Source organism: Engystomops pustulosus, chromosome 2, assembly GCF_040894005.1.
Source record: "Engystomops pustulosus chromosome 2, aEngPut4.maternal, whole genome shotgun sequence".
Classification (NCBI taxonomy): Eukaryota; Metazoa; Chordata; class Amphibia; order Anura; family Leptodactylidae; genus Engystomops; species Engystomops pustulosus.
In genome coordinates this window covers 102900845-102928498 of record NC_092412.1, presented here as the reverse complement: position 1 = coordinate 102928498, position 27654 = coordinate 102900845, and the positions used below count along the sequence as shown (strand labels likewise).

The following is a 27654-nucleotide window of genomic DNA, read 5'->3' as shown; positions in this document are numbered from 1 at the left end:
GGAATCCGAGATCTAACTGCAGCCTTGTCACCTCTCTTGGTGTTTTATATAACTTCATTTCTCCTGGGGCCTCTTTTGTTGGTCAGATTTGTGCTTTACCCATGTTAATTCTCCTAAAATCTATAAATATGTTGCCAACTGGATGTCTCTACTTGGGGTTGTGCACATAGGGACTTTATTTGATGGTGCAGGAACAACCCTCTTTTCCAAGAAAAAGGGACAGCACAGTATTTTAAAGATGCATCAAAATTATTATTTGGTGGGAAATCCAAGTATTTACTACATGTGAGCAGAAGTCTTCCTTATACTAGCTTTATACTACAATGCATAGAGATTTAACTAAATACATTTATAAAGAGAGTGATCTATATAGTAGATTAAAAACTAGCCTAGGATATATAAAACAACATACTGACAGTATGGGACTGTCACATACTCACAGAGACTCTGAAACTGGGACAGGCCTTCTGAGAATCCATCATCTTTCTGTACCATTTTTCTTGAACAATGCTGGAACTAGATTGTTTTATAGAGGAAGGCACCTTAGTGCTGTGTTTTTAGAAACGTTGCAGCACTTTGCTTATGTGTGGCATAAAAGTGTCTGTTAGTCATTTTACAAAGGACTGCAAATATTAAAACCTGATGGGTTAATTTGAATACATATTTTTGTGGTGAAAGCCATGGGAACACATAGACTACAACATCAGTGATTTAGGAATGTCTTTTTGGATGAAGATCCAGGAAAGTTTTAGTGATAGAAAAGGGAAAAAAAGTTTTTTATCAGCTCACCCATTCCTTGTAGCCACGTGTTGAAAGCCGGTGCCCGGACAAACTGAGCCGATTCAGTACAGATGTAGAGGAGGAACATGTGAATCCAGCAACCAGGCAGAAAACATTGAAAAACACAAGTATAAAACTTGAATTTATTTCATCCTTTAAAAATAGGTTAAAAATGTACCATAGTACTATGGTACCTTTTTAACCTATTTTTAAAGGATGAAATAAATTTATGTTTTCTGCCTGGTTGCAAGTTTTAGTGATGTAAATTGATCAGATTTCTTTAATTTGGTGTAACTATATTGTGGTATATCCCCATACATCATCTGGCTCTGCATGTAAATAAATCTCATACATTTTTTCCATAACTATGTTTTATAGCATGCCTTTATTAAATTGTAAAAGTTTGTGTACTGAATGTACATGAAGGTATGGTATGGGGGTTGTGGCCATGCTTTCTTCCCCACAATGAGATGATTTTATGTTTTCCACCCCCCCTCAGACTTGTGCATGGTTCTCCTATTTCATATGTGCAGGAATACAGTACTTCTACTAAACCCCATGGTGCTGTCCACGGTACTGAACCCTCACCATTTTCAGGGAAAAAGAAAATTGTTTGTATAAGCCTCATAATGTGCTAAAACTATCCTGGTTACAACACTCCCCCTTGTCTCTGCTGATCTTTTACCCTGGTGGAGGATCAATGTCAGTGGGCATCTTAAAGCATTAGCAGTGTGTCATGAGATGCCAATGAAAGTGCAAATGAAAACCCATTGGCCTACATTTATTAAAATGTTTGCTCCAGTTTTATGTCTGACTTTGCACTAAAAAGAAAGTGCAAACTGCTTGCAAATGCGCCAGTTTTGTGTCATGGCTGCATGGCTGTGTCTGCAGCGCACCTTAAGGGGCTTTCTGGTGCCAATTCAGATGGTGCGCCACATTTAATATAGCGACACAACAGAATTCTGTCGCACACTCTATGTTTATGGTGCCCCCATAATTCTCGAGCCGTGCAGAGTGCACCAGATTAATGAAGACCGTACGCCAGTATTCAATAATGTTTACTAGCAAAAACTGTTACAAACAGTTCGGTAAATGCCAATACTAAAACATAACTTTTATTTGTAGTATTATAAGATCAATGAGATATCAAAGGTGAGATTAAAAATACAGATGATGTTGAGTGTGATACAATGAAGTTGTTATCAAGAACCATAATCTGGTGTAATTATGTTGGTATATATATTAAGTCCAGTGAACACCTTACAAAATGTGATATTTTATTTTTTTTAATTTCTAGAGAGTTAGGTCACAAATGGTGGTTAAGCACATGCTCTGTAGTCTAACAGCTGGTAAGCGCTACCACACTGTTTTACTAGTAGTATCAAATGGCTATAGTAGCATCAGATGGCTGCTTAGCCTAGCATCTATGACAACATTAAAGTGTAGTATGACAACCAGTCACAGCACATATATTTTGTGTATCTGTGTGAGCAATCATTAAGATGCTCAGTGGGTTCAAAACTGGCAACAGTCTGCACATTGATTGTGCCTGTGTCACGTGTGATCCCGCGATCCCACGCGGTGGCCCAGTGGGTCCACAGACTCTTCCCAAAGAGACTCTCAGACAGTTCGTCCTTCACGATCCGTGACAGTAAGATCCGGCCAATGACCCCGCCAAGGCCATAGACTCCGCCAAGTTAGTGGTATCTGCCATAGGTCCACATCTGCTACTGGCCGATTTTTTTTTCCAGCGAGGTTGCCCAACGGTCTCAGCTGATTTTTCTTCAGGGAGAGCAACTAGGCAGAATTGCCTCTACTCTTCAACTGCTGTTTGAGTCCCGGCAATTGCAGGCTCCGTCTTTCCTAAAGCTACCCCAGCCTGTTGTCTTACCCCAACAGCTGTCTGGCTCCTCGCAGCCTCAAATCCGGCTTTCTCGCCTGGCTTTCTCGCCTGGCCTGTTCCAAAAGCAACTGAAGTCTCCGGCTCTCCCAGAAGCCGCTCCAGAGTCTCCGGCTCTCCCAGAAGCCGCTCCAGAGTCTCCGGCTTTCCCAGAGCCTCCACAACTTCCCAAAGCTGTTCCAGCTTTCCAAGAACCTCTCCTGCCTCCGCTGCCTCCAGGCACTGCTCCTGCTTTCCATGTGCCACACCAGTCTCCGACTTCCCAAGAGCCTCCACAGCCTCCACAGCTTCCCAATGCTGTTCCAGCTTCCCCGAAGCCAGCCCTGCCGCTGCAGCTTCCCAGTGCTCCTTCCAAGAACCATTTCAGCCTCCGGCCATACTGCTTGTTTAAGAGTCATTGCAAGTTATCCATCTGTCGGCCAAAGGGCTCTCCAGACATCTCCAGGGTTTCCTCAGCTTGTTCCCTGCTAGGTCCAAGCACCTCATCATGGTTTGTCCTGTTTCTGCTTTACTCCCCAGGAGTTCCGTCACCGGGATAAATTGGAGAAGGCAAAAGAAGAGGCTAAGGAAAGGGAGAAGAGAGGCCCTAAAGGGGGGGGGGTACTGCCACGGGTGCTCCAGCGATCCATATCGTGGGTTCACCCATGCCTCGTTGTGTCCCTGTCCCCTTGCCCGACTTACCTATCCTGGCTGCGCTCCAGGTCCCGGTGTGCAGGCCGCACGTCTCCTGCCATCCAGGCCGTGCACTCCCATTACTAGGACATGCGCTCGCTGACTTCTCAGAACGTCCTTCCCATTGGCGCTGGTTACTTCCGGGTTTTCTATATAACCCGGCGGCTCTGTTCCGGTGGTCCGTGTCCTGTGGTCCGTATCCTCCTGTGCTCCGTTCCCGTATGACTGTGCTTCTGCTGTGCCTTCCAGGGTTCCAGCTCAGCGGTTCCAGCCAAGGGTTCACTCCGTACCAGTGTTCCTCTGCATTCCTGCTGTCATCTCAAGTTGTGACTGTTTCGTGCATTTGTTACCGTGGTTGCCACCGTGGGTCTCATACCATCCCCCGCGGTGGCCCACTGGGTCCACAGACTCTTCCCAAAAGAGACTCTTACGGTTCATCCCTCACGATCTGTGACCGCCTGTATCAGTGGTTAGAACAAATGCTCCATAATCCAACAACCCATACGATATGAAGTCTCACTATACATATTCCATAATAATCACTCCGTATATGAAGGTGTTTTCAATTGTGAACGTGCTTGATGCGCTCACTGCTAGGAACGGTGTACGCGCTATCGGCACCCGTATCAATGATTGAACAGATGCCACATAATTGTGTGTTATAACTTACCTGGCATCCTGACAGAATCCTCTGTATAGTCCCAGGGGTTGAGCTTTGGTTTGGCTGCATTTCAAAAAACACCTGACTTGTCTGTGCTGGAGAATGCTCAGCTCTCAGCCCCCCTCCTTTGTGCTCCTTTACAGCTTCTCCTTCCCCCTTCTTCACAGAGCTCACAGCCTGGTGAGCAGACATCAATGGGAGAGGGAGGCGCTTTACAGGAGCACAAAGTTTGGGGCTAAGAGCTGAGCAGCAAAGACAAGTCAGGTGTTGTTTTTTTAAATGCATCCAAACCAAAGCCCAACTCCTTGGACTACACAGAGGATTCTGTCTGGGTGCAAGGTAAGTTATAACACACAATTATATGGCAATGCAAATGCTTAGAGAGAGCAGAAAGGCATATTTGCAATTCAGCTGTACTTGACTTCTGCAACTTGTCTTTAGTGAAAATGAGATCCATGTGACAGGTTCCCTTTAACGATCAATGAGCCATTTAAAAATAAAATTACAGGTGGAACCTTTTTATTTTAATAAAACGTAAATGAAGAGCATTGCTAGAATAGGCCCTAAGTTTCTTCTACACGTGGCTTCCAATGCTAGGCATATGAAATATTACCAATATCAATACCCTCTTCCCCTAGTTTCTAGTACTAAAAGCAACACAGGGAACTGAGCCAGAAGAACAGGTCTATTCTCTATTTAATTGAAATTTAGCTCCTCTTTAAATGGAAGATCACCATAAATGATCTTTTAACTGTTTATATGTATTTTATTAATTGTCTTGCCACTACCTCTATTTAATAAAGTCCAATATACAGAAAGTCTGCAGTAGGCAACATAATAATCTGATTCTTGCCAATTCTGGTGGGGATTTCTGTGCAGCATCTTATTTACTACATCACAAAGAAGACCGACCTCCATCTGGCTGTAATTGGACATAGTTCTTTGTATGTATTTTTTAAACATTTTGAGGGTTCACAGTTTTTTAGGTACAGTATTTATTGCTCACCGGGAACCTCAATTGCAGAGGTTTTCTGAAAGTCTTGCATGCAGCACTTTCATTCTAGTCAAATAATGGGTACCTGACATACCTGACAGAACCCATTATTATCCCTTAGGATCCATTGTTGCTTGTCATCAGATGGATCTGTCTTTATAGTTCTTTTCAATCTTTTATCAGAACTGAAGCAGACAAGCATTTTGATTATTTCCAATAAGATTGTATTTTATACCCTATGTATTTTATACCCTATGTATTTTATACCCTATGTATTTTATACCCTATGTATTTTTACCTTACTCTTTCTTACATTTATCATGTGCTTTCTTATTTCCTTTTATGGCCATCAACGTTATATAAGATTTCCTGACTGATTTGAATAGTTGTATCACTTAGATTATAGACAACCCTTCATTGTTAGAGATGGTGCTATGGTACTTTTCAGTAATACCTTGTAAATACTTGCGGTTGTTTTACTGAATAATTTTATACTTTTATGTACACTATGCTTATCTTTATCACTGTAGTTTTTCTCTTTGTATAAAACCTACTTTCTGCTGTAAGGAAATGCTTTGTGAAGAGTGTTTTTTCAGGCGTGATCTGGAGAGGCACATTACGTTTGATATATGATATTTATTAGATCATGCAGTTACAGAAAGCACAGTAGGGTACCCTAGTAACGCATGCTTTCCACCGCAGCATGATGTAGTCATTGCACTATTATTTTAGTAATAGGCGAACATTGCAAAACAGATTAGTAAAGTAGTTATTTTTTAACTAGTTCACGAACAGATGTGCATATTGGAACTACTGGACTGTTCTTTTGACTTATAAACATATTTGCAAATCTTGGTTTGAACATAGAGAGAGCTTTGGCTACGAGAGGATGTATGCTTAGATTTTTAGACACAGGGCTGTGGAGTCTCTAAGCCAAACCTCTGACTCCCAGGTACTTTGGGCATGTTTAAGTGATAATTTGTAATCATAAGGCTTTTTATTACCATTATGGTAAAATAAGTTAAGTAGAACAAAAATGTGTTTACTGAGACTATTAATTTTTTTCTTAGAAACGTTATCACTTCCATCAGATCCTCCTTCATAGATTACCTCAAATCTGACCTAATTTTTAAGGCTAGAGAACATCCTCTCTACACTGACTTTGGTTGGTGGTAATGCAGTAACCACACATAACATCTCTAACGATTTCCGGATATAGAAGAACAGCTCAATAAGTGTTTCACAACCTAATTCTGCACAGTCTAGCAACATGTAGTCTTGGCTTCAATACCTCTAGCTCTATTTCATGTGTGTGTTTCTGTATTTCTGAATTTGAGATGTTGGAAAAGAGTTTTCCCTTCATATTCTATGTAAAGTGTATAGAATCAGAGCAGTTAACCTATACCTACATAAACGTAAGGAGGAAAAGCAACCTCAAACATAAAGCAGTATATATGACAATCCTGCCATAATCCAGTTTTCCTGATCTCTCTAGCAGTTCTAAGATAGGTATAGACATTCCTTTTTCATTATGCAGCATCACTGCAATGCATGTACATAATGTGCAGTCACACCCATCTCATCTAAAAGCATACAAACAAAGGTTTAGAAAAGCGAACTAAAACGTAAAGTAGGATACAGAAAGACTATACTCTGGACAATTGATTTATGCACAGTTTATTGAAACTTAAGCTATGCTAAGTATTTATCTAAATCCTTATTTTCTGGTCACTAGCAGTGCTAAATGAGTGCAAACAGTCCCAATGCCTATTTGCTTTGATATGTAGGGGAGGAGCTTCACTACTGAGCGTAAGAAAACAGTGCATCCACATTCAGCCTACATCCTTAGATGAGGAATAGAACAGACAGACATTCCATAATTTCCCCATACTCTTATTCAAAAATATTCAGTACATACTGCAGTGAACTAGTTGTAACAATTATACAGTTTTGGAGTCTGATTCAGTCCATTTTATTCCCATTCCGATTCCAAAATTGTCTCCAACTCCACAACTTGCTTCTTTCCAAACAGTGACCCAACTAACCTTATATCAATATACTACCAGTCTCAAACCAGTAGCAGTACTGGTGGCAACTCATACTATGTGGGTTGTGTATAATGTAGTCATTAGTAACATGGAAACATTGCTAATTCCTAAGCTGCTGTATTATTTAAAATGGTGGAGCTAAAGATGAACATGTGGCGTAAAGATGAACATGTGAAACGTAATGCACAATGCTCCGTGACACTCATCAGTCACGGTCAACGCCCAATCACATTGGATTTCCAGCACATTATTACAAGGTGAAGGTTCTCTCTGTATTGATGAGCGCTCTGACAGAAGCTCGCCAAGAGAAGAGAGCGATTACTGGGACATACTATATGATCTGTGAAATTACAGCTACCTGCCTGCATTATCAGCATTTCTGAGGGAACAGCCGTTTCACTATTACAGAATAGAACAAAATGTGCCATTTGTTTTCTTGCAGTTATTCTTAAAGATGCATTTTTACAAAATACAAATACATTTTCCAATCTTCTTGGGTCATTTTGCACAACTTGGAAGTGTTGTCTGAATTATATGAAGCGCAAGTATTCGTTTCACAAATCAATAGCTGTTGGGATGTAGAACAACTTTGATTATTATTAGAGATGAGCGAGCACTAAAATGCTCGGGTACTCGAACTTTTCCCGATGCTCGAGTGCTCGTCTCGAATAACGAGCCCCATTGAAGTCAATGGGAGACTCGAGCATTTTTCAAGGGGACCAAGGCTCTGCACAGGGAAGCTTGGCCAAACACCTGGGAACCTCAGAAAAGGATGGAAACACCACGGAAATGGACAGGAAACAGCAGGGGCAGCATGCATGGATGCCTCTGAGGCTGCTTAATCGCACCATTATGCCAAAATTATGGGCAACAGCATGGCCATGACAGAGTGACAGAATGAAGCTAGATAGCATCTAAAACATCCAATAATTGACCCTGACACTATAGGGGACGGCATGCAGAGGCAGCAGAGGCAGCAGCGGCAGGCTAGAGAGTGGCATGGCGACATACCCTAAATGGACTCAGGCTTCAAACCAATGGGTGGCAGAAAGGAACCAAAGGAGGTGAGCAAGAAGCGCTCAAATAATATCGGTACATGATAAAAGTTTGCCAGTATATTTTGTGGATTACACAGCAGGGTGGCGACAAAGTTAACATGGAAGCCATGAAAACAACCCAAAATTCTGCCTGACACAGCTCGTTTGATAAGGGGACCATGTATGGAGGCAGTGAACTAGTAGTAGATTAAAGGTGCTGCAGTTAAAACTATGTTAGTTGGATCTTGGCATGGAGCTGGCGCTCCGCTGCCAGGCGAGCTTTCGCCAATCCAAGCCCCTGTCTCTAGGCTACTCCCCAAACAGCACTTCTAAGAACCTTTTGTATAAGATCAAGTGTAGTAGCGTTCTTATAAGTTTAGGATATGGCGGGTGAGGGGAATGTAAACAGATGCGCAAGAAGCACTGAAATAATATTGGTAAATGATAAAAGTTTGCCAGTATACTTTGTGGATTACACAGCAGGGTGGCGACAAAGTTAACAAGTTTGATGTGGAATGCCCTGTAATAGCTCTTGGGCGGTGTGCCTTTTATCGCCTAGGCTCAGCAGTTTGAGCACCGCCTGCTGTCGCTTAGCGACGGCACTGCTGCTGTGCCTAGAGCTACCGACTGATGGCGCCATGGCCACAGATGGTAATTCGGAGGAGGAGGAGGTGGAGGATGGGTGGGAGGAGGAGGAGGTATACTAGGCCTTTGAGACCTGGACCGAGGTAGGCCCCGCAATTCTCTGCGTCGGCAGTATATGACCAGCCCCAGGGTCAGACTCGGTCCCAGCCTGCACCAAGTTAAGTGTAGTAGCGTTCTTATAAGTTTGGGATATGGCGGGTGAGGGGAATGTAAACAGATGCGCAAGAAGCGCATGATGCGCATGGGCTGGCGCTCCGCTGCCAGGCGAGCTTTCGCCAATCCAAGCCCCTGTCTCTAGGCTACTCCCCAAACAGCACTTCTAAGAACCTTTTGTATAAGATCAAGTGTAGTAGCGTTCTTATAAGTTTAGGATATGGCGGGTGAGGGGAATGTAAACAGATGCGCAAGAAGCGCTGAAATAATATTGGTAAATGATAAAAGTTTGCCAGTATATTTTGTGGATAACACAGCAGGGTGGCGACAAAGTTAAAAACTTTGATGTGGAATCCATGAAAACAACCCAAATTTCTGCCTGACACACCTCGTTTGATAAGGGGACGATGTATGGAGGCAGCTATATGGACGACTTTTGGAGGTAGCAATGGAGACAACGTGTGGAGGCTGCTATGGAGACAATTTAATTTGGATAGTGCCTGTATGTGGCAGTCCAAAAAAGTTTTCAAACCAGAGGAGCAGGTAGGTGGCCCTCCAGAAAAATGAAATAGATTGAGTGCCTGTATGTGGCACTCCCAAAAATTGTTTAAAACAGAGGACCGGGTAGGTGGCCCTCCAGAAAAATTAAATGCATAAAGTACTATAGCTAGAGCCAGTGGGCCCTGTCAAAAAATAGCCAGTTTCCTCTGCTTTAGTGTACAAAGAGGAGGAGAAGGAGGAAAATGAGGAGGAGGAGGAGTGCATAAATTATTCAGGTTGAGCTTCCTTCACCTGGTGGAGATTGGAAATTATGAGAAATCCAGGCTTTATTCATCTTAATAAGCGTCAGCCTGTCCGCGCTGTCAGTCGACAGGCGTGTACGCTTATCGGTGATGATGCCACCAGCTGCACTGAAAACCCGCTCGGACAACACGCTAGCGGCAGGGCAGGCAAGAACCTCCAAGGCGTACAGCGCCAGTTCGTGCCACATGTCCAGCTTTGAAACCCAGTAGTTGTAGGGAGCTGTGTGATCATTTAGGACGATGGTATGGTCAGCTACGTACTCCCTCACCATCTTTCTGTAAAGATCAGCCCTACTCTGCCGAGACTGGGGACAGGTGACAGTGTCTTGCTGGGGTGACATAAAGCTGGCAAAAGCCTTGTAAAGCGTACCCTTGCCAGTGCTGGACAAGCTGCCTGCTCGCCTACTCTCCCTCGCTACTTGTCCCGCAGAACTACGCACTCTGCCACTAGCGCTGTCAGAAGGGAAATAGTGTTTCAGCTTGTGCACCAGGGCCTGCTGGTATTCATGCATTCTCACACTCCTTTCCTCTCCAGGGATGAGAGTGGAAAGATTTTGCTTGTACCGTGGGTCCAGGAGAGTGAATACCCAGTAATCGGTGCTGGAATAAATTCTTTGAACGCGAGGGTCACGGAATAGGCAGCCTAGCATGAAATCTGCCATATGCGCCAGAGTACCAACGCGTAAGAATTCACTCCCCTCACTGGCCTGACTGTCCATTTCCTCCTCCTCCAACTCCTCCAACTCCTCTTCTTCTGCCCATACACGCTGAACAGTGAAGGACTCAACAATGGTCCCCTCTTGTGTCTCGCCAACATTCTCCTCCTCATCCTCCTCCACCTCCACCTCCTCCGATATGCGCTGAGAAACAGACCTAAGGGTGCTTTGGCTATCAACAAGGGAATCTTCTTCCCCCGTCTCTTGTGACGAGCGCAAAGCTTCCGGCTTCATGCTGATCAGAGAGTTTTTCAACAGGCCAAGCAGCGGGATGGTGAGGCTGATGATGGCGGCATCGCCACTGACCATCTGTGTTGACTCCTCGAAGTTACTCAGCACCTGACAGATATCAGACATCCACGTCCACTCCTCATTGTAGACTTGAGGAAGCTGACTGACCTGACTACCAGTTCTGGTGGAAGTTGACATCTGGCAGTCTACAATCGCTCTGCGCTGCTGGTAAACTCTGGATAACATGGTCAGTGTTGAATTCCACCTCGTGGGCACGTCGCACAACAGTCGGTGAGCGGGCAGTTGGAGGCGGCGCTGCGCTGCCCTGAGAGTGGCAGCATCTGTGCTGGACTTCCTGAAATGCGCACAGATGCGGCGCACCTTCGTGAGCAAATCAGACAGATTGGGGTATGTCTTGAGGAAACGCTGAACTATCAGATTTAACACATGGGCCAGGCATGGCACATGTGTCAGTCTGCCGAGTTGCAGAGCCGCCACCAGGTTACGGCCGTTGTCACACACAACCATGCCTGGCTTCAGGTTCAGCGGTGCCAGCCACAGATCAGTCTGCGCCGTGATGCCCTGTAATAGCTCTTGGGCGGTGTGCCTTTTATCGCCTAGGCTCAGCAGTTTGAGCACCGCCTGCTGTCGCTTGGCGACGGCACTGCTGCTGTGCCTAGAGCTAGCGACTGATGGCGCCATGCCCACAGATGGTAGTTCGGAGGAGGAGGTGGAGGAGGGGTGGGAGGAGGAGGAGGCATAGTAGGCCTGAAAGACCTGGACCGAGGTAGGCCCCGCAATCCTCGGCGTCGGCAGTATATGACCAGCCGCAGGGTCAGACTCGGTCCCAGCCTCCACCAAGTTAACCCAATGTGCCGTCAGCGATATATAGTGGCCCTGCCCGGCAGCACTCGTCCACGTGTCCGTGGTCAGGTGGACCTTGTCAGAAACGGCGTTGGTCAGGGCACGGATGATGTTGTCTGACACGTGCTGGTGCAGGGCTGGGACGGCACATCGGGAAAAGTAGTGGCAGCTGGGGACCGAATACCGAGGGGCGGCCGCCGCCATGAGGTTGCGAAAGGCCTCGGTCTCTACTAGCCTATAGGGCAGCATCTCCAGGCTAAGCAATCTGGAGATGTGGACATTAAGGGCTTGGGCGTGCGGGTGGGTTGCACTATATTTGCGTTTCCGCTCCAGCGTCTGGGGTATGGAGAGCTGAACGCTGGTGGATGCTGTGGAGGATCGTGGAGGCGACGATGGGGTTTTTGTGCCAGGGTCCTGGGCAGGGGGCTGACTATCAGCTGAAACAGGGGAAGGAGCAGTGGTGTGCACGGCCGGAGGTGAACGGGCTTGGTGCCACTGGGGTGTTTAGCATTCATATGCCTGCGCATACTGGTGGTATTTAAGCTATTAGTGGTGGAACCCCTGCTGATCCTGGTTTGGCAAAGGTTGCACACCACAGTCCGTCGGTCATCCGGTGTTTCCTTAAAGAACCTCCAGACTTCTGAAAATCTAGCTCTCGCCGTGGGAGCCCTCGCCACGGGAGCTTCACTACGTGACACATTTGGCGCTGATGCACCTGCTCTGGCCCTGCCTCTCCGTCTGGCCCCACCACTGCCTCTTCCAACCTGTTCTGGTCGAGGACTCTCCTCCGTCTCAGAAGCACTGTGTTCACCCGGCCTCTCAACCCAGCTTGGGTCTGTCACCTCATCATCCTCCGATCCCTCAGTCTGCTCCCCCCTCGGACTTCCTGCCCTGACAACAACTTCACCACTGTCTGACAACTGTGTCTCCTCATCGTCGGACACCTCTTTACACACTTCTTCCACTACGTCAAGAAGGTCATCATCACCCACAGACTGCGACTGGTGGAAAACCTGGGCATCGGAAAATTGCTCATCAGCAACCGGACAAGTGGTTTGTGACTGTGGGAAGGGTCCAGAAAACAGTTCCTCAGAGTATGCCAGTTCAAATGCCAAATTTTCCTGGGAGGGGGCAGACTGGGGGGGAGGAGGCTGAGGTGCAGGAGCTGGAGGAGTGCCGATTTCGGTGACATGGGTGGACTGCGTGGAAGACTGACTGGTGGACAAATTGCTCGAAGCATTGTCGGCAATCCACGACATCACCTGTTCGCACTGTTCTGGCCTCAACAGTGCTCTACCACGAGTCCCAGTAACTTCAGACATGAACCTAGGGAGTGTAGCTCTGCGGCGTTCCCCTGCTCCCTCATCAGCAGGTGGTGTCTCACCCCGCCCAGGACCACGGCCTCTGACCCCTGCAGTAGTTGGACGCCCACGTCCCCGCCCTCGTCCTCTACCCCTAGCCCTCGGGTTAAACATTTTGAAAATGAGAGTTATAACTTTGATTTTTTTTTAACTTTTTTTTGTGTTTTTTTGTGTTTTTAGTTTTTTTTGTGTTTTTTAGTTTTTAAAACCAAACAATGCTATCCTATTGCTATGGCTATTTTCTAGCCAAGTATGAAAGCACACTGCTATGCCAGATGAGATGACGCTGAGTTATGAAAAAATAAACGTAAAATAAAAAGGAAATGGCAGACTGTGCCTAATTGAAATCCAACCCCTAATAAATTTTCCCACTTCGGTCTTTGCGATGGATATGTGCGTCACTAAGCGCTAAACACAGCGGTCGCAAGTCTCACTCCAAATTCCTGACAATTGGCTAGTATATGCACTGCAGCAAGGACAGCCACCAGCAGATCAACCAGAAATAAAATATATATAACGCTATTGTAGGCGTAAGTAAGCCGTTTGGATTCTCCTTTTGGCTATTTTCTAGCCAAGTATGAAAGCACACTGATGAGATGACGCTGAGTTATGAAAAAATAAACGTAAAATAAAAAGAAACTGCCAGACTGTGCCTAATTGAAATCCAACCCCTAATAAATTTTCCCACTTCGGTCTTTGCGATGGATATGTGCGTCACTAAGCGCTAAACACAGCGGTCGCAAGTCTCACTCCAAATTCCTGACAATTGGCTAGTAGATGCACTGCAGCAAGGACAGCCACCAGCAGATCAACCAGAAATAAAATATATATAACGCTATTGTAGGCGTAAGTAAGCCATTTGGATTCTCCTTTGGCTATTTTCTAGCCAAGTATGAAAGCACACTGATGAGATGACGCTGAGTTATGAAAAAATAAACGTAAAATAAAAAGAAACTGCCAGACTGTGCCTAATTGAAATCCAACCCCTAATAAATTTTCCCACTTCGGTCTTTGCGATGGATATGTGCGTCACTAAGCGCTAAACACAGCGGTCGCAAGTCTCACTCCAAATTCCTGACAATTGGCTAGTAGATGCACTGCAGCAAGGACAGCCACCAGCAGATCAACCAGAAATAAAATATATATAACGCTATTGTAGGCGTAAGTAAGCCGTTTGGATTCTCCTTTTGGCTATTTTCTAGCCAAGTATGAAAGCACACTGATGAGATGACGCTGAGTTATGAAAAAATAAACGTAAAATAAAAAGAAACTGCCAGACTGTGCCTAATTGAAATCCAACCCCTAATAAATTTTCCCACTTCGGTCTTTGCGAGGGATATGTGCGTCACTAAGCGCTAAACACAGCGGTCGCAAGTCTCACTCCAAATTCCTGACAATTGGCTAGTAGATGCACTGCAGCAAGGACAGCCACCAGCAGATCAACCAGAAATAAAATATATATAACGCTATTGTAGGCGTAAGTAAGCCGTTTGGATTCTCCTTTGGCTATTTTGTAGCCAAGTATGAAAGCACACTGATGAGATGACGCTGAGTTATGAAAAAATAAACGTAAAATAAAAAGAAACTGCCAGACTGTGCCTAATTGAAATCCAACCCCTAATAAATTTTCCCACTTCGGTCTTTGCGATGGATATGTGCGTCACTAAGCGCTAAACACAGCGGTCGCAAGTCTCACTCCAAATTCCTGACAATTGGCTAGTATATGCACTGCAGCAAGGACAGCCACCAGCAGATCAACCAGAAATAAAATATATATAACGCTATTGTAGGCGTAAGTAAGCCGTTTGGATTCTCCTTTTGGCTATTTTCTAACCAAGTATGAAAGCACACTGATGAGATGACGCTGAGTTATGAAAAAATAAACGTAAAATAAAAAGAAACTGCCAGACTGTGCCTAATTGAAATCCAACCCCTAATAAATTTTCCCACTTCGGTCTTTGCGATGGATATGTGCGTCACTAAGCGCTAAACACAGCGGTCGCAAGTCTCACTCCAAATTCCTGACAATTGGCTAGTAGATGCACTGCAGCAAGGACAGCCACCAGCAGATCAACCAGAAATAAAATATATATAACGCTATTGTAGGCGTAAGTAAGCCGTTTGGATTCTCCTTTGGCTATTTTCTAGCCAAGTATGAAAGCACACTGATGAGATGACGCTGAGTTATGAAAAAATAAACGTAAAATAAAAAGAAACTGCCAGACTGTGCCTAATTGAAATCCAACCCCTAATAAATTTTCCCACTTCGGTCTTTGCGATGGATATGTGCGTCACTAAGCGCTAAACACAGCGGTCGCAAGTCTCACTCCAAATTCCTGACAATTGGCTAGTAGATGCACTGCAGCAAGGACAGCCACCAGCAGATCAACCAGAAATAAAATATATATAACGCTATTGTAGGCGTAAGTAAGCCGTTTGGATTCTCCTTTTGGCTATTTTCTAGCCAAGTATGAAAGCACACTGATGAGATGACGCTGAGTTATGAAAAAATAAACATAAAATAAAAAGAAACTGCCAGACTGTGCCTAATTGAAATCCAACCCCTAATAAATTTTCCCACTTCGGTCTTTGCGATGGATATGTGCGTCACTAAGCGCTAAACACAGCGGTCGCAAGTCTCGCTCCAAATTCCTGACAATTGGCTAGTAGATGCACTGCAGCAAGGACAGCCACCAGCAGATCAACCAGAAATAAAATATATATAACGCTATTGTAGGCGTAAGTAAGCCGTTTGGATTCTCCTTTGGCTATTTTCTAGCCAAGTATGAAAGCACACTGATGAGATGACGCTGAGTTATGAAAAAATAAACGTAAAATAAAAAGAAACTGCCAGACTGTGCCTAATTGAAATCCAACCCCTAATAAATTTTCCCACTTCGGTCTTTGCGATGGATATGTGCGTCACTAAGCGCTAAACACAGCGGTCGCAAGTCTCACTCCAAATTCCTGACAATTGGCTAGTAGATGCACTGCAGCAAGGACAGCCACCAGCAGATCAACCAGAAATAAAATATATATAACGCTATTGTAGGCGTAAGTAAGCCGTTTGGATTCTCCTTTGGCTATTTTCTAGCCAAGTATGAAAGCACACTGATGAGATGACGCTGAGTTATGAAAAAATAAACGTAAAATAAAAAGAAACTGCCAGACTGTGCCTAATTGAAATCCAACCCCTAATAAATTTTCCCACTTCGGTCTTTGCGATGGATATGTGCGTCACTAAGCGCTAAACACAGCGGTCGCAAGTCTCACTCCAAATTCCTGACAATTGGCTAGTAGATGCACTGCAGCAAGGACAGCCACCAGCAGATCAACCAGAAATAAAATATATATAACGCTATTGTAGGCGTAAGTAAGCCGTTTGGATTCTCCTTTGGCTATTTTCTAGCCAAGTATGAAAGCACACTGATGAGATGACACTGAGTTATGAAAAAATAAACGTAAAATAAAAAGAAACTGCCAGACTGTGCCTAATTGAAATCCAACCCCTAATAAATTTTCCCACTTCGGTCTTTGCGATGGATATGTGCGTCACTAAGCGCTAAACACAGCGGTCGCAAGTCTCACTCCAAATTCCTGACAATTGGCTAGTAGATGCACTGCAGCAAGGACAGCCACCAGCAGATCAACCAGAAATAAAATATATATAACGCTATTGTAGGCGTAAGTAAGCCGTTTGGATTCTCCTTTGGCTATTTTCTAGCCAAGTATGAAAGCACACTGATGAGATGACGCTGAGTTATGAAAAAATAAACGTAAAATAAAAAGAAACTGCCAGACTGTGCCTAATTGAAATCCAACCCCTAATAAATTTTCCCACTTCGGTCTTTGCGATGGATATGTGCGTCACTAAGCGCTAAACACAGCGGTCGCAAGTCTCACTCCAAATTCCTGACAATTGGCTAGTAGATGCACTGCAGCAAGGACAGCCACCAGCAGATCAACCAGAAATAAAATATATATAACGCTATTGTAGGCGTAAGTAAGCCGTTTGGATTCTCCTTTGGCTATTTTCTAGCCAAGTATGAAAGCACACTGATGAGATGACGCTGAGTTATGAAAAAATAAACGTAAAATAAAAAGAAACTGCCAGACTGTGCCTAATTGAAATCCAACCCCTAATAAATTTTCCCACTTCGGTCTTTGCGATGGATATGTGCGTCACTAAGCGCTAAACACAGCGGTCGCAAGTCTCACTCCAAATTCCTGACAATTGGCTAGTAGATGCACTGCAGCAAGGACAGCCACCAGCAGATCAACCAGAAATAAAATATATATAACGCTATTGTAGGCGTAAGTAAGCCGTTTGGATTCTCCTTTTGGCTATTTTCTAGCCAAGTATGAAAGCACACTGATGAGATGACGCTGAGTTATGAAAAAATAAACGTAAAATAAAAAGAAACTGCCAGACTGTGCCTAATTGAAATCCAACCCCTAATAAATTTTCCCACTTTGGTGTTTGAGGTGGATATGTGTGTCACTAAGAGCTAAACACAACGGTAGCAAGTCCCCCTGCAAATTCCTCACAATATGGTACTAGCTGCACTACTAGTGCCAGCAAGCCCAGCCACAAGCAAACAAAAAAAAAAAAGTATAACGTTATTGTAGCCCTAAGAAGGGCTGTTGGGTTCTTGTTGAATCACTCCTGCCTAACACTATTCTAATAGAACACCCTAACGCTTTCCCTGACCAGCAGCAGCTCTCTCCCTAGCGGCATCCAGACACAGAATGATCCGAGCAGCGCGGGCAGCGGCTAGTCTATCCCAGGGTCACCTGATCTGGCCAGCCAACCACTGCTATCGACGTGTAAGGGTACCACGTCATGCTGGGTGGAGTGCAGAGTCTCCTGGCTTGTGATTGGCTCTGTTTCTGGCCGCCAAAAAGCAAAACGGCGGGAGCTGCCATTTTCTCGAGCGGGCGAAGTATTCGTCCGAGCAACGAGCAGTTTCGAGTACGCTAATGCTCGAACGAGCATGTTCGCTCATCTCTAATTATTATCTAATTTTTTATAAACTCTTTATTTAGATTTTTTTTTCCCCAAAATTTTTAAGAACAAACATAATAAAACAAAAGCATGTCCATGGTGCGGCGAGGAAGGGCGGTAAGGTGTTCAATAGATCTCCTATCTGAGGCATTAAGTTCATTAAGACGAAACTCTGCCAATATGAGGATATCAGACTCTTCAAATGCGTTATCACCATTATTTTGATTACCTTTTATCCAGCAACTTTGGTATCCTGCTCAGTTTGGCTTATTTCTGAAGTAGCTGTGAAACCATCTTGTAAACAACTCTATGGATTTACAGTGGGGGGGGGGGGCTTCTGCTCCCTGCTTTCTCTGGAGGGAGGAGGAGGAGGTCATATGACAGTGCTCTCTAATTGTAGAGGCAAACCTGTCCGAGGCATTTAAATGCCGGTGGCGTGTTGAGGCCACCATCTTGGAGGGGAGTAGTCTCTTCTCACAGATCATCAGTGAATCTAATCCACTTTATACTGCAATACAGCTATATTGCACTATATGGTAGGAATGATCAGACCAATTAGGGCAAAAGTACCAGAAAATATTACCAGAAAATAGTGTCCGAAAACCTATTTTTCCATTTTGCAACACATAATTTTAATTTTAATGGAATTAAAAGTGATCAAAAGGTTGTACAGCCCCAAAAATGGTAGCAATGAAACCTCACTCCGCTCCATTCACTGAATAATGAAAAAGTAATCCGTATCAAAATATAGAGAAACAAAGACCTTCTTGTATGTATGTGATGGAAAAATGTTATGGATTTTTGTAGGTGATGAGAGAAAAATGGAAACTCAAAAATGTAAAAATGGGGCGTCATTAATGGGTTAAACTGGCCTTGGCAGGTGCAGCATCAATGAGTGACCTTTCCCATGTGCTTTACTGAGCTTTCTGCTCTTAAAAATTTAAACTATAAGCATTTACAACCATAAGTTTCCTTAACTAGTCAGCTTTATCAAGTTTTAAAGTCTGTATGTTAAATCCCACCCTAATGATTTATGTGTCCCACACTGTCTGACAGTGATACCCCCTTTTAGGTCCATCACACTTCACAGGACAAGATTTGGTGCGATTTCTCCATGATTGCCTCCCATATTGACTTATTAAGGTAAATTAATGGATGTCAATTTAAGGTTTGAAAAGTTTATTACTTGACATTTTAAACTCCAAAGGAACACCATTTGATTACTAATACGTAATATTACTATTAATACTAGACAAGCCTGAGACATTGAACTTGTCGCCAGGTTTTATTCAACTACTAGCCTCCTCAGGTGGGGTATGAAATGTCCTTTCTAGAATTCCCCATTTACCTATAAAACAAAATCTCCCCCAATGTCATGCAAATATGACTCTTTCCTTTCATCTTTTCCATAAAATGAGTCAAGTTTAGTGGTTACAGGGGTAGTGTCAATTCAGAAGCCCCAATCTTTGGTTTTATAGTAGCTAGATACTTTTTGCGTCATTAAATCTAAGAATCTCACCTTTCAGATCTTTCTCGTGAAGCTCATGGTTCTGTTAGGTACACAACTAGACATAAAGGTAGTTAAAATAGGTAGGAGATGGATCTGTATCCTCAGCTTTCATTTCAAACCATATCTTAAAGGGGTATTCCCAAAAGATAAGTTTATTAAATACACTCAGGATAACAAAAATAATACATTCTCTAATTCAATGTTATTAACAAAAATACAGAATTTCATGGATATAATTCCAACCTGTTACTATCAGTCCTGGTGTACACAATTTCAGTTGCCGCTGGTTTCGGACCCTGTATATTCTGATTTTAGGGTTGGCAGCCATCTTTTCTGACGCTGTGGAGCAGAGTTGTTCTCTGCTCTCTGCAGCGACCCTCCCCCCTGCATTCCAGGACGAAATCGCACTGATACACACTGACTTCCTGATGGAAAACAACAACAAGAGCGGGAGGAGGAGAGCTACAAACTACAGGCAGATAAGTTCTTTATCTGGGGAAGGGGGAGGAGGCTCATCAGATCTGATAGTGTGAGAGCAGAGATGAAGCAAGAGCTGGGGAGTGTCATTGTGTGTTATATGCATCTCATGGATCTCATCTCTCGTCTCTGATGTGTCAGATACTAGTAGAAAGTGTATATTAACCTCTACCTTGATAATTTAAGCACATTGTCGGCACACAGCATCTCACAGCACAGTAGAATTATGAAGTGTCTGCTTAGAGAGTCCTTGACCACACTCTGGAATATTACACTGACCATCACTGAGTTATAGGAGCTAACACAGCAATAAAACAGTGTAAAATTGAAAGAAAGGCATTTAAAATTATCTTTATTGTGTAAACATCACTAGGGGATTGAAATTTTGAGACTTTTCTTTTGTGGGCAAACCCCGATAAGCTGTATGTATTTATGGTTGTGTAGCTCACAAGCTTTAAGCCTGGTGTGATCTCTGGAGATCCATATTTATAACATGACACAAAAGCATGTGCCTAGGTAGTATATAGCAGAAGTGACACTAAACTTGATTCATCTCATATGTAAATTGAATTAGAAGAGTCATATTTGCCTGACTTTGGGGAATATTTTTGGGGGAATTCTACAAATGACATTTCATACTGACCTGGGGGTGCTAGTAGTTTAGTGGGGGTAAAAGCTGCTGACAGGTACTCTTTAAATATAAATAATAAATCGTGTCTATTTTTTTCTGCAGGCGACCATGCACTGCAGCTCTAGCCAGCTCCCAGTCTCTGTTGTGGTGGTGGTGACATGTGACTACTGCAGCCAATTAGAGCACAGCACTGATGAGACATGTTCATTACCATTTTATATTCCCTATAGCTTATAGTAGGAATTTCCAGAGTTTTTTTTAAGTAGTAGTCCCTCATCAAAGCTTTCTAATATTTTAGAGAGCAAGAAAACAGCAAAGAAGTTCATAATAATGACAGGGATTAATATTTTAGCACTTAAACTAAGGATCTACTGTACATTTACTAATGTACAGTATCCATGATATAACAAATTACATTTATTATAATAAAAACTGCTACAATAACCTGAATGTAAACTTTGGGTTATAATAAATTCTAAATACTAAATATGGTAAACAACAGCAGCCCGCCTGTAGATAGCATATGCTTTGTGTTATAGAAATTCTATGCAGACATCAATTATTATTAGAAGTAATGGTCAAGGTTTATCTAAGTAACAAAAGGTTTATCTTGTAAAAAAAAAAATCTGAACCTTGATGTAGGAAAGAAAGACAAAGCAGCAGCACCATCATGTATTTTATGGATAGTTAGTGTTCCTGTTATGGAAAGCCAATGCAGTCTACATGTAGTTTCCATAGAAACTGCTCTTTCTACGGAGAGTCACCTACATCAACATGCATGTTAAATGCCAGCAACATCCATGCTCTAAATTTAAATCTTAAAATGAATTTTGGCATCAGGATCTATTTCTTAAAATTGTAGAGAATGAAGAGGTAGAATTAATGTACAGGCGGTCCCCTACTTAAGGACACCCCCTAGTTAAATATGGACCCCTCTCCCCACTGTGACCTTTGGTGAAGCTCTCTGGATGTTTTACTATAGTCCCAGGCTACACTGATCAGCTGTCAGGTGTTTGTTATGAAGCTTTATTGATAATCATTGGTCCTATTACAGCTAAAAATGTTAAAACTCTGATTGTCTCTGGGGCAAAAAAATTATTTGTCTGGAACTACAATTATAAAATATACAGTTTCGACTTTCATAAAAATTCAACTTAAGAACAAACCTATGGAACCTATGCTGTAACCTGGGGACTGCCTGTACATTGTACATGCCTCTATGAAGGGGGTGTATTAGAAAATGGCCTATCACTTATGTGTTGACCAATGTCATGGCTCTTAATCAAAAAGACTCTTCATGTTCTATTTTATTATTTTATATAAATATTTCTTGAATATCCAGAAAGGTATATGTTCATCACCATTTTTCAGCTAAATATATGCCATAGCACATCATAATGGTTTACTCCACGCTTAGCCTTCCTGGCTCTCACCGAGACAACGAATGCCCAGCCTGTGTGTGACGGTTCGGAGGAGACTCCTCCTCCTTCAGAAACGTCACACACAGAGGGGCCGTGAGAACCATGAAGACTTAGAATACGTAGAATATAGGTACTGTAGGTTTGTTCTTAAATTGAATTTGTATGTAAGTCGGATCTGTATATTTTATAATTGTAGCCCCAGCCAAAATTTTTTTGGTGTTGGTGACAATTGAATTTTTAAAGTGTTGGGTTGTCATAAGAAGAAGGATTAACAATAAAGCTTAATTACACTTTAGATAACTGTTATAGCTGTTTATTGTAACCCAGGGCTAAAGTACAGTAAATTACCAACATCCAGAGGTCCGTTTGTAACTATGGGTCTTCTGTAAGTTGGGTGTTCTTTAGTGGGGGACCACCTGTATAATACAATGCTCGCAAAGACCTTTCTGAATATCCACATAAGAACAAAGGAACATTTAAAGTGTAATAAATAGTCAGTTAGATAATAGTTAAATCATTCAGTTTATCAAGTTCTAATCTATTTTCAATTTTCTGATTCTTTATTTTTTATCGGCCTTGGTGGGTAACTAAAGTTACCTCTGTCTGTTTTTATACAGATGCACAGATTTGATGTAACAATGGCAGTGTGTGCATGCTACTGGCTAATACAGGCAGCAGAATGTCACCACTGAGCTTCTATATACCAACAGAAGTGATGGGGGGAGCTGCTCTGGAAAGGAGCTAAAGTAATTAGCTCTTTGTTTTTTTTTTTCACTACTCAAAATCATTAGTAAAAATACTTTTCCCAATCAACCCCTCTAATTGTTAAGCAGGATTTCTTTGGGTGAACATTTTTCTTTGGTCACTGTCAGATGTCACTGAAGTGCTCTGCAGTATCGTATATGGGATCAGGTTGCAGACTTCGGTGCTTGAAAACCACACCCAGGGCTGCCTTTGTTTGACAACTGCCTTTCAGCATATTTTTCTTAGGGAAAGCTGAGTAGGAGTTTGTGTTAGTTTTGTGTGCAGCTGTGGCGTAAGTGATGGATGGGTGAACCAGTCAGCTGCTGGAGGCGGCGTCCGTTACTCCCTTTTATATTCAGCTCAATTGCTGCTTAATTCTCAGTCTTCTGACGCTACTGTCTTTGTTATTACTAATGTTGTTATTTTTTTGTGTATATGTCCCCTGCTTGTTCACTCAACCATTCTCTTGCCTTGTTTCTGTGCCGCTATCTTGCATTTTGACTCGGTTTTGCCTGACATCACATGTTCTGTCTTCTATGTGGCTTTATCTCTCTGCGTTTGTCATCTTTTCTGTGTACCCAGTTTATTGACCTTGCACCCTTTCTCTACTGTGACAATCCTTCCCTGTGGAATGAAGCACTGATCACTAAGTATTTCCTTCCTAACTACATACACCTATTTCCCTTCTCTTCTGTGGTACTCTACGTACAGGCATGGTGAAAGCTCAGTGCTTCTTTTTTAGATCAAAGGGCTCAAAGTGTTAATACACTCTTTCTGGCATTGAAAAAGACTTTTTGAGTTACTATCCCTCTCTTGTGGGCTAGATTGGAAGAACAAATGTTGTGTGGTTACTCAAATACAATCATATTCTGCAATTTAGAATACAATTTGTGCCTTTACACAAATCTCAACTACATTTTGAATGTGTCCTGACCAAACTATTTGATAATATTTCAATTAGGTTATCTGGAGTTTTCTATCTCCAAGGTTTTTATAAAACCACCATATACGTACCAATTTAGTCTTTATGCAGCTCTATTGCAGACATTTTACAAAACATCCTTACCGCCCCCCTTCTAATTTCTACTACTATGACTGGAGGCTGCTGGGTTGACTTGTGGAATAGATATCTTATAAACCTTTATCTTCCCCCAAATGAGTTTTATATAATCAAAATGAGCATAGTACTCCACAGCTTTAGCACAGGACTTACTTCACTGTCCAACGTCAATTAATAGAAGTTTCTAGTTGGTACTTGTGAATTATAGTATCTGACACATCCATGAGATTGATATAAAACACAATGATACACTCTAGCTCTGCTACATCTCGGCTATAAAACATACAGTCAGCTCTGCTATACCTCCTTCCCCCGCTATAAAGATTTTATGTTATCTGTAGTTTGTAGAGTGAGTGAATGAGCTTGTCTTGTATTGCAAGGGGGAGGGGCTGGATGCAGAGAGCACTGCACAGTACAGTAGCTATTCTTGAGAAGAATCTGCCCTGTCCGACCTTAGTCAGAAGATTTATGGTTGGATCCTGGGGCAACCAAAATTGTGTAAACTAGGAGTGATAGAGACAGGTTGGAATTATATCGTGAATTGCTGTACTGTATTTTTGTTAATACCCTGTTTCCCCGAAAATAAGACAGTGTCTTATATGAATTTTTGCTCCTAAAGGGGCACTAGGTCTTATTTTCAGGAGAAGTCTTATTATTTTCATGAATAAGAATTTACATTTATCATTGAACAAAAAATCAACTTCTGTAACATCCTTATGACTCTCCAAACTCTGAATTTCATGCTGTATTACTTGTGACTCCAATTCTAATAGAATCATTGGCCCCAGTCTCTCATGTTAGTAAAATCACTTTCCATAAATGACCCCTTCTTATCCTGGTAGCTGCTGGGATCACATTTGCAGCACAACAGTCAGTGATTTTATTCCATGAATTCTTCCCCGTGTCACAACCTTCTGCAGCATCTAAAAGATTTACCAATATTAAAGTATGGCACGAGGAGGGGGAAGCTGCTGCAATGACTGCCGCTAGGTCTTATTTTCGGGGGAGGTCTTATATTTCTAAGCCTGAATGAAATTGTACTAGGTCTTACTTTCGGGGGATGTCTTATTTTAGCGGAAACAGGGTAATAGGGAATTAGATAATCTATTATTTAGTTTTTCTGACTATATTTAAGAATCTTGTCTTCGTGGGTATACCCCTTTAACCTGAATTTGCTTGAGGTCTGCAATGATGGTCTATGTTATCTTGCAAGTAATGGCACATATATTTCAACATATCCAGATAAGAGGATAAATACCATATATACTCGGGTATAAGCCTAGTTTTTCAGCACAAAAAAATGTGCCAAAAACCCAAACACAGGTTTTTGTGGTAAAATTAGGGGCCTTGGCTTATACTTGGGTCGGCTTATACTCGAGTATATACCAAAATACTGCTTCACCTGTAGTTGTCCAGTTTGAAAATAAACAGATATAGCATTGAAAATAATGTTCTGTAAAATGTTGTAGTTTTAAGGAATCTAAGACTGAGAAGAATCATGCTGAACCTTGGTATAAATTATAACTTGGGGAATTCAGGTATTAACCTATGGCAAAACTGCTCTTAACCCGCAAGGCATGAGTGAAAATCAATGCTCTCAATTACTTAAAACCATGTTCTGAGATGAGCTCCGGTATTGTTAATCTACGCTTCACAACAATGAGATTTAGGGAGTTTGTGGTGGATAAATTAAAGGATTTAACAAACCAGTTTGACCTGTGCAATTTGAAGGAATCTTGTCAGGCTATTATAAGAATCAATCTCGGATTAACATACTTTAAAACATTGTATTTAATCTATACTGGTAACTATATTCAGCCCCACGTCAATTTACATTATCCATTTATTATAATGTGTGGAAAAGCACCAATAATGTTTGTTTTACATTCTGTGCGTCACATTATATTCTTCCTTTAAGCCCATTTTTCAATGACAGTTATTTATCATACATAGGATAGTAACCCAGAACTGTACTTCAGCTCTGCACATTATTTATTACCAATAATTAAAACCTAATAAAAAAGGCAATTTACCTGCCTTCCCCTGCTTCATTTGTCCTGATGTTTGTATCACATATAGCAATGGTTTATTGTTATTGGTTAGCAGTAAAGATTATTCAGTTTTAATCAGTAACTTATAGTTACTGCAAATTGCTGTGCGGTGTTAGTGACAATTTGTAGCATTCTTTATTAACAAATTCTGCTTAGTCTTCTCTTCTTATTAATGCTCAGTAACTGTGTTTTTTTCTGTCTCCACTGTGTACCTTCTGGGGGATATTTATCATAAGTTTGCATGGTAAAACTGTTCTAGTTGCTCATGGAAACCAATCAAAGCTCAGCTTTAAAGGAAACCTACCACTTGAAGTGGCAGGTATAAGGGTGAACTACCGAGCACCAGCTCAGGGTGAGCTGGTGCCGGAGCTTAGTTTTGTTAGTGTTTTAAACCGCAGCATCGCGGTTTAAAACACTTTTTAAACTTTATGGCCGAAGCTGCTTTGGTGCAGGGAGGTACGTGCACGCGGCTACATAGGAAGTGAATGAGAGCCGCGGGCACGGTCGCGCGCATGGTGCGCCGAGCGCGTACCTCCCTGCGCCGAAGCAGCTTCGGCCATAAAGTTTTAAAAAGTGTTTTAAACCGCGATACAGCTGGTACTCGGTAGTTCCCCCTTATACCTGCCACTTCAAGTGGTAGGTTTCCTTTAATTTTATAAACACTTGTGAGAAAATGAAAGCCGAGCTTTGGTTGTTTGCCATGGGCAACTGGGACAGTTCAGGTCTAAGTAAACATTTGATAAATCTCCTCCACCAATGTGTATTTACAGGCTATATATATATGATACAGATGAATGCTTTGCTTTCTACTCCCCCTAAAATATAGTGATGTACTTTTTGGATCATCTTTTCATAGAACAATGTCTAACGCTGACCCTGTTTTTATCCTTTTCAATAAATAAATTGGCAGTGCGGTATGACTATTCATCCAGTCTTAGAGGGGTGTCCCGTACTGTCAGTACTGATTGGATGGTAAAAGGGTCACAACACCAACTATTAAAGGGGTTTTCCCACTAAGCAAAGTTAGACCTAACTTGCTGATCAGTGGGGGTCTTAGTGCTGAGACCCCGCAGATCACGAGAATCAGGGGGTCCAACCAACCCCTCGTCGCTCCATTAGAGTAATGGAGTAGACGGCCGCGCATGACCCTTCTGCTCCATTAATCTCTATGGAGCTGACGGAATTGCCGAGAGGAGTTGGTCCCTCGTTCACGCAATGTGCAGGGGTCTCAGCACTGAGACCCCCACTGATCAGCAAATAACTTTACTAGTGCCAAAATTTGCTTTGTGGGAAAACCCCTTTAATATCTAGTGATAATCTATGACTATACTTCTTTTTCAGTATACCTTTTCCGTCACCTTTTCAGCAGAGGTCGCATTAACGCCTCACCACGCGTCATAGACGCGTGATGAGGCGCCATTACCCCCCAAAGTAATTGCCATGCGTAAAGATACGCTTGGCAATTATTCCGTGTAGCGCGCAGGCTGAGCGGCCCAGCGCACGCTGCAAAGGAGGGGAATGTCAGTAGCGCCATCACAGCGCGCGCTGGGCCGCTCAGCAGGATGCGGAGATGTGTGGGATTTGTGAGCACCGACCCCGAGGGAGACATGTGGACATGCTGCTACTCCAGCTCTCAATGCCCGCAGCAGCGGCCAGCAGTTATGTGATCCCGGCGGGACCTGAGAGAAGTGCCGGGTGAGTGTGAGCCGCGGCCGGGGGTACACTGCACTCTGTGTGTGTGCTGCGTGTGTGCTCTGCACTGTGTGAGTGTGTGGTGATTGTGTGCTGTGCGAGGGAGTGAGTGAATGCTGTGCACTGCCAGTGTGTGCCGTGCACTGTGCGAGTGTGTGCCGTGCGTCTATTAACATTATAAATGGCGTCTATTAACAT

The 27654-nt window shown here is 42.9% G+C and overlaps 1 protein-coding gene across 2 annotated transcripts in view; it reads left to right on the top strand.

The window, feature by feature from the left end:
- SH3RF3 (SH3 domain containing ring finger 3) overlaps positions 1 to 27654 on the top strand; it is a 334768-nt gene that overhangs the window by 130169 nt on the left and 176945 nt on the right. The gene's annotated exons all lie outside the window — the stretch shown is intronic.